This window comes from Schistocerca cancellata, chromosome 10 (assembly GCF_023864275.1).
Source record: "Schistocerca cancellata isolate TAMUIC-IGC-003103 chromosome 10, iqSchCanc2.1, whole genome shotgun sequence".
In the NCBI taxonomy this organism is placed as follows: Eukaryota; Metazoa; Arthropoda; class Insecta; order Orthoptera; family Acrididae; genus Schistocerca; species Schistocerca cancellata.
In genome coordinates this window covers 64480434-64495590 of record NC_064635.1, presented here as the reverse complement: position 1 = coordinate 64495590, position 15157 = coordinate 64480434, and positions in this window count along the sequence as shown.

Below are 15157 nucleotides of genomic sequence, written 5' to 3'. Positions count from 1 at the left end.
GACGATCGTAGAGATGCTGGATGTAGTCCTGTGGAACGGCTTGCCATGCCATTTCCACCTGGCGCCTCAGTTGGACCAGCGTTCGTGCTGGACGTGCAGACCGCGTGAGACGACGCTTCATCCAGTCCCAAACATGCTCAATGGGGGACAGATCCGGAGATCTTGCTGGCCAGGGTAGTTGACTTACACCTTCTAGAGCACGTTGGGTGGCACGGGATATATGCGGACGTGCATTGTCCTGTTGGAACAGCAAGTTCCCTTGCCGGTCTAGGAATGGTAGAACGATGGGTTCGATGACGGTTTGGATGTACCGTGCACTATTCAGTGTCCCCTCGACGATCACCAGTGGTGTACGGCCAGTGTAGGAGATCGCTCCCCACACCATGATGCCGGGTGTTGGCCCTGTGTGCCTCGGTCGTATGCAGTCCTGATTGTGGCGCTCACCTGCACGGCGCCAAACACGCATACGAGCATTATTGGCACCAAGGCAGAAGCGACTCTCATCGCTGAAGACGACACGTCTCCATTCGTCCCTCCATTCACGCCTGTCGCGACACCACTGGAGGCGGGCTGCACGATGTTGGGGCGTGAGCGGAAGACGGCCTAACGGTGTGCGGGACCGTAGCCCAGCTTCATGGAGACGGTTACGAATGGTCCTCGCCGATACCCCAGGAGCAACAGTGTCCCTAATTTGCTGGGAAGTGGCGGTGCGGTCCCCTACGGCACTGCGTAGGATCCTACGGTCTTGGCGTGCATCCGTGCGTCGCTGCGGTCCGGTCCCAGGTCGACGGGCACGTGCACCTTCCACCGACCACTGGCGACAACATCGATGTACTGTGGAGACCTCACGCCCCACGTGTTGAGCAATTCGGCGGTACGTCCACCCGGCCTCCCGCATGCCCACTATACGCCCTCGCTCAAAGTCCGTCAACTGCACATACGGTTCACGTCCACGCTGTCGCGGCATGCTACCAGTGTTAAAGACTGCGATGGAGCTCCGTATGTCACGGCAAACTGGCTGACACTGACGGCGGCGGTGCACAAATGCTGCGCAGCTAGCGCCATTCGACCGCCAACACCGCGGTTCCTGGTGTGTCCGCTGTGCCGTGCGTGTGGTCATTGCTTGTACAGCCTTCTCGCAGTGTCCGGAGCAAGTATGGTGGGTCTGACACACCGGTGTCAATGTGTTCTTTTTTCCATTTCCAGGAGTGTATTTGAAAAAATTGTATCCTGTGTCCTTCCGAACATTTATTGGTGTACGGTGTAAAGTTTTGTAGTAATTTGTTCAAGAACTTTTTGAGGTTTTGGTAAGAGTGATAAACTATCAGTTATCCTTATATAGTAGCATAGATTTTGTATATAGATTTATGTACTACGTATGTTTGAAAATATGTAACCTAAGTTTGTTTGTACTTTTGTTTGGGCATCATGCTAAGATCTGAAGTGAATTGCTTAAGAAATGTTCAGTATGTATTAATGATGTTATCCTTTTATATGATATACATATTTTATATGATATGTATTAAAATGTATATAGCTTACATGAACACAAATATTCATGTAAAAATTTGAAGTAAATCAATATAGAAACTTTAAGATATTTAGAAATATTTCTTCTTTTATGCAGTATATAGCTGGCCGCAGTGGCCTAGCAGTTCTAGGCACTTCAGTCCGGAACCGCGCGACTGCTATGGTCGCAGGTTCGAATCCTGCCTTGGGCATGGATGTGTGTGATGTCCTTAGGTTAGTTAGGTTTAAGTAGTCCTAAGTTCTAGGGGACTGATGACCTCAGATGTAAAGTCCCATAGTGCCCAGAGCCATTTGAACCATTTTGCAGTATGTATTTCTTGTATATCAGAACTTTCTTAGAGTATCATGTAAAAATTTGAAGTAAATCGATGGAGATTTTTGCTAACAACATTTCCCTCCGTTTAATACATAAGTGTACATTGCTCAGAAGAATTGGGGGAATATGACTCAGGGCAAATGCTATACGTAGTTGAGTAATAATTGAGGACTGGGTATGATACAAATTACACCTTTATCTTTCAAGAATTTAGTACAAAACAAAACATCATTACACACTCAATCATTTACTTGAAAAGAAGTGAAATGTCTGACCAGTGTGATAACAAAATGGAAAAAATCATTCATCACATCCTCCTGAGTGGTTTTCATTCGACTCTGAGAGCTTCAGTACCCTGTATGTTCTTTGTGAGCATTTATGCTGAGGAAGCACTCCAGCAGCCTGTGCAATGCAACGCTGTGTCGTGCGAGCCTTGTATGCCAGTGGAGTGCGTTGTTGTCAGGATGCCGCAGTTGACTCAGCGGTCTGTGTCCCTGCCTACTCAGCACCTCTCGGTGTGAGCTGCAGGTGGCCAGCTGTGTCCTTCTCCTCGCTGACATGGCTGAAATCGTGGCGACGAACAAGTGCCCGCTATCCGGTGTCCGAATCAGCGGCCCTCGCCTTGGAAAGTCTCCAGCGTGTGTCGGGAGCCGCGATGACTGCCCAGGGTAGTTAGCCAGAGTGGCCCGCCGCTGGTTGGCTGCAGACCCCACGTCAGCCTCAGAGGGTCGAACCAACGACCCGCCGTGGACGGGGACGCTGGTGCCCCATTGTTGCTGCCTGTATCCCGGTGGTGTGATACGCCCTGCCATCCAGGATAGCTGCCACACTTGAATGACTCTCGTTAGAAAACAGCACATATTAATACTCGGCTGTGCGCTTCTGTTTTCCTAAGCGCACCGGTTCGCGTCACGTACGCGTAACACTTAGGTTGGCCGGTGGCCCCCTTCTACCTGTGACTTGCAGGATGGAAACTGCTGTGTGCGCCCTCTCCAGCAGTTCTATGCCCCTGTGGCCTCTATTTGCCTTCGCAACTGCTGGTATGCGTAACTTACTGCAATCCGGCCCACACCTGGCTGTAACTCGTGCTCCGAATATCGCACAAAACTAACTTTTCCTATCCTACGCGGTGGTGCCGCTACAGAGGGATCACCTGACACTGGTATGCATAACATAGTCGACAGATGGCAAATAATTTTAATTGTTGCTTGCACTGAAAGCGAAGATCTCAAGCCATGCAATAAGATCACAGGTCCCGTCTGTATCAAAACAGATTTAACATACTAGACGTTGAAGCTTCATCCCCAAATGTGGAGTCCTGTCTACTCGTCTCGTATAGGGTACCTAAAGGATGCTGCGTCCTCGGAATGCTATACAACAATTCAAGCAAAAAATGTTAGTAGTTTTATTACAAATAGGAAGATTGACAATACTTGTATGTGCAGCAAGTGTCACAAGCGGTGGGCGACATACCTACAGAAATGTTCTTTGCTGTAGACAATGTCCAAACAAGCAGTGGTAATGGATCACTAATAACTGTTCTTGTAGCACTCTCTGCTAGGTCACGCTAATACTCTGTGAATACGGTCCAGTAATGTCTGCCGAGGCTGTTTTTTTTTTCTTTATTGTAATTTCATTCCCCTGCCCCATGGGCAGGGGATGGATGGCATCGGCAACCGAGGCTGGCAGGAGTGGCACTTACATTCACTTCTTACAGAGGTTGCTCCTGTTGTGGTGTGGTCCTTGTCAGTGGGCTACTGGCTGACGTTGCCTCACCGCCTTATCTGGTCTTGAGCTTGAGGTGGTTATTTGGGTTGGTTACACCAAACAACACCAATTTAACAGCAGTTCGTTTATTCACCTGAACACATCAAAGGCTCACAAAGAACTGACATGGCGTAAGAGCCCAAAGACAATGCTCAGCGTCCAATGACGATGCTTGGAGTCTAGAGACAAACATATATCGATGCTGGTGTCGACTTCATTGGCGCCACATAGCCCCCCTGCAGTACGGAGTACTCTTGAGAAGCCGGGCGGGTGACTAAGGCGTCCGCAGGGGTGGTCTGTGGGAGCCGGACCACAGTCAGCTTGACAGTGTCGTCGGGGAGCTGCATGGGTAGATGTCGTGAAGGAAGGTTCAGCCACTGAACCTGGAAGTCGTTGAAGCGCGCCAGGCATCGTACTGGGCATGCTGGTTGTGCGGCACAGGTAGGCCGGCGGTTTGTGGGTGGAACGGAGCGACGACGATGATGTCTCCGGTGGGTGTGGCAAACACACGAAGCATGTCCAGGTCGACGTCGGGCGAGAGGGGAACACATTCACCAGATGGCAGAGGTTGTGTCATGAGCACTGGATGAAGGTAGGCACAAACACCTCGAGTGACGGCACGTTCTAGATGGGGGGGCGTACGAAACCTCAACAGGGCAAGGCAGGCGACTGTGGAGAGGTGGAAGGGCCTTGCGGTGAGGGTGTGATCGTAGGTACGCTCGACGTGGGGAGCATGTGGTCACTTGATGGAGTGCGTGACACCGGAATAGGGGGCGAGGTCGGAGGAGAGTTCGACGATTGGAGCTGGAAGTCACTCAACCGAGCGTGTGAGTCCGACGTGGAGGGAGTGGTTGGAGCATCATGAGCCACAACAGTGAGTGGCGTGGTCGTGGCCTGAAGGGGGGTAGAAGAAGGCTTGACATGAGCAGGCTTAAGTCTGTTGCGAGAGACTGTAACAGCTGAATCTTTCATCTGGATGTCATAGGTGTTGGCTGAGCGCCGGAGAACTCGGTACGGGCCGGTATACGGATGTTGGAGGGGAGCACGGACAGTGTCATCTTGGAGCATGACGTACTCGCAAGTGTCCAGAGATTTCGGGACATGAACCTTAGGGCGGGAGTGGCTGGTGGGCGGAGGGATATGAAGGTTGATGAAGTGGCGTCCGACGCGGTCCACGAAGGAAGGTAAGTCAGACTGAGGGAGAGAAGCGGAAAGGCTCACAAGTTCTCCAAGGAGAACAATGTTCTGGCCATATACGAACTCAGCTATTGTGCCTTTGATGTCTTCCTTATAGATCACACGAATGCCGAGTAGGACAAGGGGAAGGGCCGCGTCGAAGAGCCGTCTTGTTAGTGCGGTGCCAGCGCTCAACTAGCCCGTTACTTTGCGGGTGATATGCTGTGGTATGGATGCGCCGGACGCCGCAAATGGTACACTCGTTGAACAGGGCTGACTCAAATTGTCTGCCCTGGTCAGTTGTGATGATAGCTGGACATCCGAAATGCGATACCCATGACTGGACGATAGCTCAAGCAAGGCCATAATATTGGGGAGGGGGACAGCCTTGACCCAGCGAGTTGTTCAGTCGATAGACAAGAGAACGTAACGAAAGCCATTAGAGGGGGGAAGAGGGCCGACAATGTCAATATGAATATGCTGGAAACGCCCAGGAGGGATCGAAAAGGCGCCGAGGGGGGGGGGGGGGATGAAGTGTGCTTGTGTATTTTGCAGCATTGGCACGCGACGCAGGAGCATGCCCATTGCTGGCAGTCCTTGTTGACATTTCTCCACACAAAGCACAAACACCAGGGTTGACTAAATTATGCGTTGAAGACAGCTCGATGGAGTGTGGTTGGGATGAGGGAGCATAACGTGCCCATACTGTTGTCGCACCAGATCTCACCAGAAATGCCAGGGAAGGTGGTGTGGACGAAGTGTAGTGAAGAGGTAGAGTCTGAAATCAGGTTTTGTGTTAGGTTAGGCAGTTCAGAGAGGTCTAACAGCGAATGGACAGCGTCGACTCATGAAAGGAAATCAGGAACTATATTGTCAGCGCCCTTTGTGTGTTTGACATCGGTGGTGAACTGAGATATGAAGTCCACGTATCTGAAGCGGCAAGGAGGCAGGTCAGCTGGCAGGTTTTTAATGGCCGCAGCCAGGGTTTGTGGTCCGTTAAAACATAGAAAGGGCGTCCCTTAACGTCAGTCTTAAAATGCTTGATCGCTTCATAGACCGCGAGCAACTCCCTGTAAAACATGGAATATTTCCGTTGTGCATTGGTGAGCTTGTGTGAGAAGAACTACAGAGGCGAAGTTTGGCTGTCGATTGTCTGGCTAAGGACAGCGCCGATTGCAGTATCACTCGCGTCTGTGGTGATGAAAAGCTGCGCATTGGGATGAGGATGCGCGATGGTGCAGGCCTCGGCAAGAAGATTTTTGAGGACAGTGAAAGAGTCAGCCACAGCAGGGGTCCATGGAACAGGCCGAGATCCAAAAGTGTTGGTGCCTGCCAAGGCATCCGTCAGTGGAGCCTGAATCTCCGCAGCCCGAGGTAGATGTCGGCGATAATAATTAACTGTCTGCAGAAAGCGCCGGAGCTCTTTGAATGACGAAGGTCTGGGTAGGTTTAGTATTGTTTGTACTTTCTCAGGGAGCAGTGAAATGCCGTCGGCAGAGACCCGAAAACCATGAAAAGTGACAGCGGGTTGATGTAGCAGCAATTTGTCCTGGTTGGTCTCGATGCCTGCTGCTGCGAGAGTGTTCATAACAGTTTGCACATGTTGAATGTAGTCCTCAACGGAGGAGCTGAACACAAGAATGTCATCAAGATATGCAAAGCAGAATTTTAGGTCAAATAGCACTTCGTTGATGAAGCGTTGCCAGGTCTGGGTTGCGTTTTTCAGACCGAAGGGCATCAATCGAAACTGAAATAACCCGATCGGGGTGGTGATTGCTGTCTTCCCGATGTCTTCAGGTGCCATGGGGATCTGGTGGTAGGCCCGTTTGCAATCAATGACAGAGATCGTGGTTGCACCTCGGAGGGAACTGGTAAAGTCGGCAATGTTGGGTATGGAGTAGGTGTCTATAAGTGTTTGTGCATTTAGTCAACGGTAGTCTCTGCACATGCGCCAGCACCCGTCTTTCTTGGGTGTCATATGTATGGGCGTAGACCAGTTACTGACAGAGGGTTCAATGACGTCGGAGCTTAGTAGTTCAGAAATCTGACTTTTAAAGTCGGAGAGGCGCTCGGGACAAAGTCGACGTGGTTTACTGGAGATTGGGGGACCTGGCGTGAGGCAAAGCTTGTGAACCATGCCGTTGGTGACGTCAGAAATGTTGCCCGCGGCGCGGGATGCGGTTTGTTCACAATGTGTGTCAGGCGGGGCAGGTGAGACGTGGTTGTGGTGTTCGGAGCCACTTGCAAATCCGACGGGAGCCGAGGCGGCAAAGTGCCCCAGGAGTCAATGCAACAAGATGGCCGCCGGCCCGAAGCAGTGGCACCGTGGTCGGGTGAGCTCGGTAGAGCTCGTGATACGTTAGTGAGTCCATTGTCCGAGGGCGCAGCCTGTGGCAGCACGGTCGCGGGCGAAACGTTTGGCGCAAGTGCACTGTTTGTGTTGTCAGTGGCAGTCGCACAGCGGCGTGCAGGAGCCGAAGTTGCATAGTTTGAGGTGCTGTCTGCGAGGGCCGGGGTAGGAGCCGTCAGTTCAGGAACACATGATGCTCATCGCGCATGCGCACTTGTGTCCAGCCGAGTGTTAAACGCTGCGGTGTTAGGAGGGTGTGGCCCTGCGGAGCTGTCAGTACATGTTATGGCAGTCTTAATAGCACAGTTGCAAGAGGTAGCGGGAGGTAAAAACACGGAGGCTCGATTTCTGGGACTGCAAGCAGATTCGGAGCACTTACTGACCTCGCTTTGTCCTTGCTGTAGTGTCTGTAATTCCTTTGCTGCATCAGAGAGCTGGAGCTGAGTTTTGTGGAGCCGGAGGGAGAGCTCGAAGTTTTCGTTGCATAGGCGAGCGACGTTTTCAAGCTCGACAAGGCACTTGTGCGTTGTTTCTTGTAACGTCGTCGACAGAGACGAGCATGTACAGATGAGATGACCCCGGACCAATGTGTGCTCGACGGAGCACAGGGGAAGTGAGTCTTGGACCAGTGATGAAACACGGCATTTTGTACTAGGTCCAGTGAATGTTTGTGGTGTCGCAAGAAGTCAATGCCTAGTATAGGTAAAATAGTCCACTCGAGTTTGCAGTTTGTGGAGAGTGAGACGACGTGGGAAGTTGAACCCGAGTATTGTAGATTGTAGTTTAGTTGAATTCACGGCCTGCAGTGAAGTATGGTGAGGGCGGATGTTCGACGACACTAAGGACGTAGGCAGCAACGAAACATCGACACCTGTGTCCACTAGGAAAAGGTATCCTGACGAAATGTCTTTAATGTAAAGTCGTCCGCAATTATCCGGTCGTTCCTGGACAGAATGGAGCACTGGGGTGTGCCTGTCATGTTGTGCGCAGGAGGTGGCATCCGGACCTACCTGCGATTGTCGTTTGGGAAGTATCAGGGTGGTCTGCAGTTCCGTGCCGCCTCACCAAACTGTGTGTGGAAGTAACAGTACGGGTAGTGCGGTTACATTTCCTGTGGAACGTTCGTTGCCAGTGGCGGTGGCCGAGGTTCGGTGGCCGCAGCAGGCTCGGTTGCAGGAGAGGGCGTGACCACGGGTGGAGCTGGTGACGTCCCAGTAGCTTAGTAGCTTGTTTACTGCTTGCTGGAGCGAGCGGAACGGCCGACACAGTGAGGCCCCAGCCGCATCTGGCCACAGGGCAATGAGCCTGAACCTGAGATTTGTCGGGTAGGCAGTGGCTGGCGAAATAGAGCAGTGATGCATCGTGTAGCTTGTTACCAATTGTCATTCTTTGCTCGACAGGCTCGGGGGCCTCTGAGCCAGAGCAAAGCGGATATGAGGAGATAGTTTATCTGACCAGATGGCGTGGAGAGCTGTGTCAGAGAGTAGATCAGCGCTGACCAGGGCATGTAGCCATCTCCAGAGCTGGGAAGGTTTGTCATTGCCTAGTTGCTCGACATGGAGCACTTGCCATATTGCTGCCTCAGTTGAGCGTGCAAGCCAACGTAGAACTGTCTTTTTTGCTAGATTGTACTGGGTAGATGAGTCCGGGGCGTCGACCAGGTCAGCTATCAAGTCCTCCTGGTCGTGCAGGTGGGTGATGAGGCACAGAAACCTGGTTGTCTCGTCGAGTTTGTAATGGTCGAACACTTCGTCCGCAATTTTGAACCAGGTTGTAGCTCTGTCGGGATTAAACGGCGGCAGCATCGCTAAGCATTGTAGAATGTTCGGAAGAACAGGTTGAGTTGAGTTCGTCAGGCATTGCCTGAAACGAGCTGTTGTTGCTGTAGTATTCCAGGAGAGTATGCCTCCAGGGGATGTGGCAACGACAGCTGTTCAGGTGGCAGAGTGAAGGTGACACGTTGTGGTTGAGCGCGATGCATCGCAACGCGGAAGGCGACACGGGTGAGACACCATAATGTGTCGATTGCGGTTGCGAAAGCTCGACACGTTGCGGTTGTGTTCAGATTGTCGCGTCGCGGAAGACTGACGCAGATGAGGTACCGAGATGTGCCGAGAATGGTAGCGGAAGCTCGACTGGAGCCGGCGCGGGGGTGACAGGTGAGAAAAAGTTCAGAGTTTGAGAACGCGTGTTAGTCCGCGGGAAGCGAGACGTATGATCAGAGCCGGGGCCACCTGTGTTGCAGGGAGTCTGCGGACATGCAGGCTGTCCAGAGGCACAGTGTGGGACGGAATATGTGAATGTTCACTGTTCATAGTCACTCCACTCAAAACGGTGTGCGGACAAGGTGAATGTCGTGGCACAAAACACTGAGGCATAGCAGTGGGACGAAGGTGGAGGTCAGGCACAGATAACAAGTTATTGTTCCTGTTGCAGGCCGAGGTATCGAAGTAGGAAGGCATGTGCTGATGCTGAACCGAGGCAGGCGTGGGCGTGGTCGGATGCTGAGGAGGTTGACCTGTGAACAACGCAGTTCTGGCCACGTGGCAGGTATCCGCGTGGTACTGCACGGATTGCAGTTGTCCTAGTGGTGGTAGGTTGTCCAACGAAGCATTTGCAGAAATCGGCATTGATTCCGCACTGCACAGAGATCCGTAAGAGTAACTGCGCAGTCGATGAGGGAGGGCACATGTGGTAGGAACAAAGGCGTTTGATAGCCAGAGTCATGCACACTCCTAACCTCACTTATTGTTGCAGGCTCGTTAACGTCCGGCGAAATCGGCATAATCGTCTAGTGAGAGGCATCGTGTTGCAGTCCTGGTGGGTGTACATCGCCTGCAACACGATGCATGTCGATCACAAAATCCGGCGTTAGGCGCTGGGCCGAAGTCATTGTTCGAATGCTGTGTCGATGTAATATACGCGAAAATAACCGACGCGGAGGTCGCGGACACAGTAAAATGGTGAAAATAGAAGACGCTTCAGCTCGGGGTCACCAGTGAGGTGGTGATTCGTGTTGGTTACACCAAACAACGCCAATTTAAGAGTAGTTCGTTTATTCACGTGAACACATCAAAGGCTGACAAAGAAATGACATGGCGGAAGAGCCCAAAGCCAATGCTCAACGTCCAAAGACGATGCTCGGAGTCTAGAGACAAACGTATATCGATGCTGGTGACGTCCTCATCGGCACCACAAGCTCTTTCTCTTCGTTCCGGCGCTTGTTGTTAAGACACAACAGACGTTGATACAAGTGTTCCACAAACTCTTTTGAACAGTGTATATTTACACCATATACACTACTGGAAATTGAAATAAGAACACCGTAAATTCATTGTCCCAGGAAGGGGAAACTTTATTGACACATTCCTGGGGTCAGATACATCACATGATCACACTGACAGAACTACAGGCACATAGACACAGGCAACAGAGCATGCACAATGTCGGCACTAGTACAGTGTATATCCACCTTTCGCAGCAATGCAGGCTGCTATTCTCCCATGGAGACGATCGTAGAGATGCTGGATGTAGTCCTGTGGAACGGCTTGCCATGCCATTTCCACCTGGCGCCTCAGTTGGACCAGCGTTCGTGCTGGACGTGCAGACTGCGTGAGACGACGCTTCATCCAGTCCCAAACATGCTCAATGGGGGACAGATCCGGAGATCTTGCTGGCCAGGGTAGTTGACTTACACCTTCTAGAGCACGTTGGGTGGCACGGGATACATGCGGAAGTGCATTGTTCTGTTGGAACAGCAAGTCACCTTGCCGGTCTAGGAATGGTAGAACGATGGGTTCGATGACGGTTTGGATGTACCGTGCACTATTCATTGTCCCCTCGACGATCACCAGTGGTGTACGGCCAGTGTAGGAGATCGCTCCCCACACCATGATGCCGGGTGTTGGCCCTGTGTGCCTCGGTCGTATGCAGTCCTGATTGTGGCGCTCACCTGCACGGCGCCAAACACGCATACGACCATCATTGGCACCAAGGCAGAAGCGACTCTCATCGCTGAAGACGACACGTCTCCATTCGTCCCTCCATTCACGCCTGTCGCGACACCCCTGGAGGCGGGCTGCACGATGTTGGGGCGTGAGCGGAAGACGGCCTAACGGTGTGCGGGACTGTAGCCCAGCTTCATGGAGACGGTTGCGAATGGTCCTCGCCGATACCCCAGGAGCAACAGTGTCCCTAATTTGCTGGGAAGTGGCGGTGCGGTCCCCTACGGCACTGCGTAGGATCCTACGGTCTTGGCGTGCATCCGTGCGTCGCTGCGGTCCGGTCCCAGGTCGACGGGCACGTGCACCTTCCGCCGACCACTGGCGACAACATCGATGTACTGTGGAGACCTCACGCCCCACGTGTTGAGCAATTCGGCGGTACGTCCACCCGGCCTCCCGCATGCCCACTATACGCCCTCGCTCAAAGTCCGTCAACTGCACATACGGTTCACGTCCACGCTGTCGCGGCATGCTACCAGTGTTAAAGACTGCGATGGAGCTCCGTATGCCACGGCAAACTGGCTGACACTGACGGCGGCGGTGCACAAATGCTGCGCAGCTAGCGCCATTCGACGGCCAACACCGCGGTTCTTGGTGTGTCCGCTGTGCCGTGCGTGTGATCATTGCTTGTACAGCCCTCTCGCAGTGTCCGGAGCAAGTATGGTGGGTCTGACACACCGGTGTCAATGTGTTCTTTTTTCCATTTCCAGGAGTGTATATTAAGAAAAAGTGTAGCGCATGTCCGTCTGAATGTTTATTGGAGTGTTGTGTAAAAATTTTAAGTAAATCAGTCAAGAGTTTTCAAAATTTTTTGCTGAAAACACTAGGCCTACCCCTTTATGTTGTACATATGTATTGCACATATTAATAAATATGTACTATGTACATTTAAATGTTTATTAGAATATGATGTAAAAGTCTGAAGTAAATCAGTCAGGGAACTTTTGAGCTTTTTGCTGACTACATTTCATCTTTGCGTTGTATATATTTTATACTATATATATTAAAATGTTTAGCAGATGGCTGTCCAAACGTTTATTAAGATATTGTGCAAAAATTTGAAGTAGATTGTTCAAGTACTTTTCGAGGTTTTCGGTAACAACATTAAATTGCTATTTGTCATCATATAAAACTATACATAAATATGCAGCCTATGTCTGTCTGAACGTTTGTTAGAGTATCATGTAAAGATATGAAGTAAATTGGCCAAGAATTTTCCAAGATTTTTGCTGAAACCCTCTCTCATTTATATACATAGGAAGCTAAGAAAGATACATAGAAAGCTAAGAAGACCAGTGCTAAATAATGGTTCCCCATGCTCCTTTATTCGTTTCGCCCTGTAAGGAGCACATGGAACCATTAATTAGCACTGGTCTTCCATGTGCTCCTTACAGGGCGAAACGAATAAAGGAGCATGGGGAACCATTAATTAGCACTGGTCTTCTTAACTTTCTTGTTCATCTTTTCTTCCCAAAACTTCCCCATCCTTTCACTATGGACCTGTCTTCTTTCTTGTGTCCATGCGTTTTTCAATTTCAGATTCTTTTCCGTCAGGTTTTTGGTTGTGAATATATGAGAGTTGATTTTCTGTCTGTTCGCAGTCCAAGTGGTTTGTAATGGGTCAATACTGAGTTCCGTGAAGTCATTTTGGGTTTCTGTTAGCCAGCGTGCCCAGGTTTGGCGAGTTTCTTTGCTGATAAGAAAGCTTTTCTTGGTCATTCTAGAGGCGTCCATTCTTGCTAAACGTCTGTAGAATTTCAGTCGTCTTTTCCGTGCAACTGACGTGAAACGTTCAGCCCTTGAGTACAGTTTTTCAGAGCTTTTGCACATGCAGATATCATCTTGAATCTTGGGTCCAAATATGTTCCTGGGTATTTGCCTTTCCTTGTCCTTGATGTTGATGGTTAATGATGTTTCAGTTGCGTAGAGCGCTTCTGGGCGAGTGACTGTATGATAGTGGTGAAGTTTGGTGTGGGTGGATAGCGATTTCTTATTGTATGTGTTCCAGGTCATTGTATGAGCTTTGCGTAATTTTCCTGCTCGTGTTTTGTGAGCTACTCTTTCGTTGCCAGTGTTGCTGATCATTTCACCCAAGTACTTGAAGTACTTTTGTTTGATGTCACCATATTTTGCTGCTAGTGGTTTCAGATTTGAACTTATGGAGTCCAAGATTTGTATTTTCTCGTAAGAAATTTGAAGTCTAGTTTTGATGGCCACCTCATGAAGTGTCTCGATGGCATGTTTGGCTCCCAAGGGAGTCCACGTAATTATTGCTAGGCCATCAACAAAAGCAAGGCATTCTATGTTTTTGTCTTTTGTTCCCACATTTATTCCAGGCATTGCTTTCTCTCACGTCTTGATAATATTGTCCAGTACCAGGTTAAAGAGGAGTGGGGACAACCCATCTCCCTGTCTCACTCCTGTCCTAATTTGAATAAGTTCAGAAACTTCTTCCATGAATTTTACCTTTGAGGTTGTGTCTGCTAAAGTCTGTTCAATTAATGAAGTAGTTTTGTTATCTACACCATATGCACGAAGTGTATTGAACAGACTGGAATGATAAATCGAGCCGTGTGCTTTCTTGGAATCTACGAAGGTGACTACCGTGCAGTTTGACTGACAGTTCCAGATTCCAGATCTGTTCTGCCCAGGATCGATGTGGGCGGAAGCCTGCCTGATATTCACCGATCATATGTTTTGTCTGTGTGGTGTCACCGCCAGACACCACACTTGCTAGGTGGTAGCCTTTAAATCGGCCGCGGTCCGTTAGTATACGTCGGACCCGCGTGTCACCACTGTCAGTGATTGCAGACCGAGCGCCGCCACACGGCAGGTCTAGAGAGACGTCCTGGCACTCGCCCCAGTTGTACAGCCGACTTTGCTAGCGGTGGTTCACTGACAAATTACGCTCTCATTTGCCGAGACGACAGTTAGCATAGCCTTCAGCTACGTCATTTGCTACGACCTAGCAAGGCGCCATTATCATTTGCTATTTATCTTGTGATGCATGTACCGTCAGACCGATGTTCACCAATTATGGATTAAAGTTAAGTATTCCAGCAGCAACGTACGTTATTGGCTATATTAATTACCTTGTCCTGTTCCAGACCTCACGCCAGCCTGCGGAACTTAAACGCGTGCCTTTCGGCTTCCTCATAGTGGCATGGCTGTCTTGCCAAGTCACAACAGTCTGTTGTTCTAATCTGGTGAGAAGAGCACGTGAGAGCACTTCGTAAGTGACTGGTAGGAGTGAAATGCCTCGATAGTTGTTGGGATCGGTCTTGTCGCCCTTTTTGTGTAGAGGGTGAATCAAAGCAGTTTTCCAATCTGCTGGTATGACTCCACTTTCCCATATATTTTCGATGATAGATTTTAGTCTGTCAATAAAGAGTTCACCTCCAATTTGGAGCATTTTGGCAATTACACCATCTACCCCCGGTGCTTGTGTTGTGATACAGTGTTTCATACCTCCTCATGTGTAGGTGGAGTTGAATCCTGGTTCGCAACATGAAAGTCAAATTTGTCTGCTGGTCGTTCACAGTTGTATAACTTCTCGAATTGCTGTTTCAGGCCGGCCGGAGTGGCCGTGCTGTTCTAGGCGCTACAGTCTGGAGCCGAGCGCCCGCTACGGTCGCAGGTTCGAATCCTGCCTCGGGCATGGATGTGTGTGATGTCCTTAGGTTAGTTAGGTTTAATTAGTTCTAAGTTCTAGGCGACTGATGACCTCAGAAATTAAGTCGCATAGTGCTCAGAGCCATTTGAACCATTTGCTGTTTCAGGATTTCATAGTTGGCCTTTCTGTTCGTCTCAAGTGTTTCATCAGGGCGCCGAGAACAAAGAGTGGGTGGCTTGAAGGTTGCTAGTTCTTCCCTAAATGCCCTATAAAAGTTTCTTGTGTTGTTTCTTTTAAAATCATTATCAATGTCCTATAATCGTTCGTGATGGTACGTGCGTTTAATTTGTCTGATGGTTTTGGATGTTTTCTTCTGTGTTTCCAAAAAGTTCTGCCAATTC